Here is a 3,004-nt window from a genome sequence, read left to right as displayed (position 1 = left end):
CTCATTCTGCCTGGTAAGCAAGTAAGTAAACCACTGTAACTGAGACCAGGCTGCATTCTGGTCTAAAGAGACACAAGCAGAAGGGAATGCAGAAATTTCCAGCTTCCACCCTCACTTTCCTCTTAATTTTTGGATGTACAAGGCACCCTCCATAGCTGCTTAAGAGCTTCAGGGTTTGGGCTTTTTACCATGCCCATGAGGCAATCAGTATTTTTTCCTCTGCCTGATATAGCTCTATTGCAACACTAAATATGAAAAAACTGGTGCCAGCCAGCCTAATACCATCAAACCTTAATCACAAAGAAAACCTAGAGAGAGTCACCTTTTATTGTACTGCAACAAAGAAACCTCTGAGCCCGATTTATGGTCAAGGAGGTCAAAAGAAATATTCCTATTGTGTCTTGGGGCTAAGAGACAATTCGGTCTTCCCGTAAGGTCAGGTTCTCTCCCGTGTCAGCAGGCATAACACAAATGAAGCTGGTATCAAAGATGTTGCACAAGCCTTAAGCAGAATAAATATTTTTCTTGTATGTAAGAGAGAAAATCAAATCTGTCACCTGGTATTTCTATAGAAAGTACTTTATACATTAGAATCTGTCAGCCTTTATTACGTCTCTTTGAGCTGGTTTGTGCAAACCCTTAAGCTAAATATTGACTTTTTACATAAAGCATGTGGTGATATATGTAGAAGATAGGTCAACAGGCCAAGAAGGAATGCAGTCTGGGCGGCAAATCAATGGTGAGCTTCAGTTCTTCAGGGCATAGGATGAATCCAGGCATTTTGCTTGTGTAATTATTTGCCTTGCAGTTTAGAGATGTACGGAAATTCACTATTTCTCCAAATGCAGCCATCCCATTTGGGTGTTGTTGATTCACCTCCTTATTGCCCATTACCCCAGACTGCTGAAATCAATGCATTTTAATTTCAAGGAAAGAAAGATTAAGCCTTTAGATGAAAAGTATTCCCCCACCTTTTTTTTTTTCCTCCTCAGCAATACATATACTTTTAAGCAGCTAATACATTTCTTCTCACATTCTTGGATCCTTTTCATATTCCCATCCAGTCTCTGCTTGGAAAATAATGTGATCTTAACTTGCCTTGAAACAATCTTTTTTCAGCTATAGGTATGTGTGCATACATACATGTGAGTATATATTATATCTATTTATATTTATATGAAAAATTCTTAATCCTCTAAAGTAATATCTCATACTAAAAACCCTCTCTGGGTATTAGCCTAATGTGCTATAACAATAGAAATGGATAAGGATAATGCATTTATAGACAGTATTGCTAAAGGCCAATTACAGACCTTTATCTTGAGAATAGCAACCTGAAAAATTTTTCTTTGTTGATATGTCCTTGATTTTGACAGAACTGTACAAAATGTGCATTGTGTCTGTGGGAGTCAGAGCTCATCACTTGAGTCTAGCCCAGATTCTTTAATTCCTCATTACAGCTTTCTCTTTTATCAACCCCAAAAGCCGTGCCACTTCTTGCTTTCAGGTTGTGAGCAATTCAAGCATTGTCCCTTTCCATTTTTGATGCTCAGATGGAAAAATCACCCTTTGACATCATACATTTTAGTTCATCCTACTTAAAAAATCTAAGGTAATTGCAAAAATCAACTCAATTTGTTTTCCCGATGCGCTAATGGGAGAATAATAAACACTCCAAACACTACTTTTTCCCCAGGGATCTGTGGGAAAGGAGGAGCTGAAGGAGAAAGAGCAAGACTTGATCCTTATGGAGGGTTTCAGTCCTGCAGCAGCTCCGGTGCACAGCAATCTCGCCCATGCAGAGTCTGGGAATGCGGTGCCTAGCCAGAGGTAGGCTTTGGAGAGGAATAATTCCTCCTCTCCCAGGGACAGCAGGAAAGCAGAGATACCTGATTGCTAAACAAGGTGGCTAAACGTCCCTGTAGTTGCTACAGCTATCCGCACCCTTTCAAACAAATGATGAGATTTTGGCGTTATGGTCGTACGCACAAGTGGCTGAGGGAGCACCCGATGGATGAGAATCTGCACCTCACCACCCATCTCCCGTAGCCCAACCTCCCGTGGAAGAAATGTCCGAGGCTGTGGTGGTGCTGCTGATTTAGCAATACATGGAGCTTTTCCTGACTCCTGGGCTGCTGAAACCCACCTGAGCCGGGGGGTGACCTGGGGGTGGGTACTGGAGGTGCCAGGGCGGTGGGTGAGCGGGTGCCTGGGGTTTTTCTAGCTGGGCAGGTTGGGAGGAGCACACGGACCTTCGTGCATCCTGGAGTCGGTGCCAGTCCTGGATGTGCCGGGGAGGGTGAAGGCACGGCCACCGGAGTGTGTGGCTCTGGTCGCCGGCCCCATAGCTGCAGAAGGAGGGCTGAGCCACTGTCACTAAGCTGGAGGCTGAGCTGCGCAGTGGTGAGGCTGGGAAGTCAGCCTGAAGCCAGGAGGTGAGTTAGAGGCAGGTATTTCATCACCTTCCAGCCCACAAAGACCCTCAATATTCAGGCTTTATGAACCTATTACTGCTTTGCAGTCAGAAGTGGGGGGAAGTAATTTTGACAGATATGCACAGCCCAGGGAAGTAATTAAGCACCAGCCTCCTTTTAATCAATGTGCTTAAGTAGCTTTCTCACTCAAAATCATAATAGCCATCTACATATGCAAACTAAGCACTACTTCCATTTTCATGGAGTAGTTATAAGTTCAGGAATTGTTATTACAGCCTTTTTTCATAATCATGTTTATTTTATTTTGAATCAGTTGTTGCCTTGTATCCCACTAATTTTGAATCATCCAACTGTAAATACATGGGAATAATACTGCAATTGCAAAGTAAATTCACTGTGATTATCCTTCTTGATAATTAATTTAAAGAATTCTTAACATGGCTTCATATTTTATAAGTATAATTTTTAGGAGTGGGACTCATTATCTATGTTTTATTTAAGCTGTGATAATTTTCAGTCAGCAGTTAACCTTCCAATTACCTGATTTAGTTAAAATTATAACCATCAAA

This window comes from Haliaeetus leucocephalus, unplaced genomic scaffold (genome assembly GCF_000737465.1).
Source record: "Haliaeetus leucocephalus isolate CR32 unplaced genomic scaffold, Haliaeetus_leucocephalus-4.0 Scaffold451, whole genome shotgun sequence".
Taxonomy (NCBI): Eukaryota; Metazoa; Chordata; class Aves; order Accipitriformes; family Accipitridae; genus Haliaeetus; species Haliaeetus leucocephalus.
Note: the sequence above shows the minus strand (reverse complement) of the source record.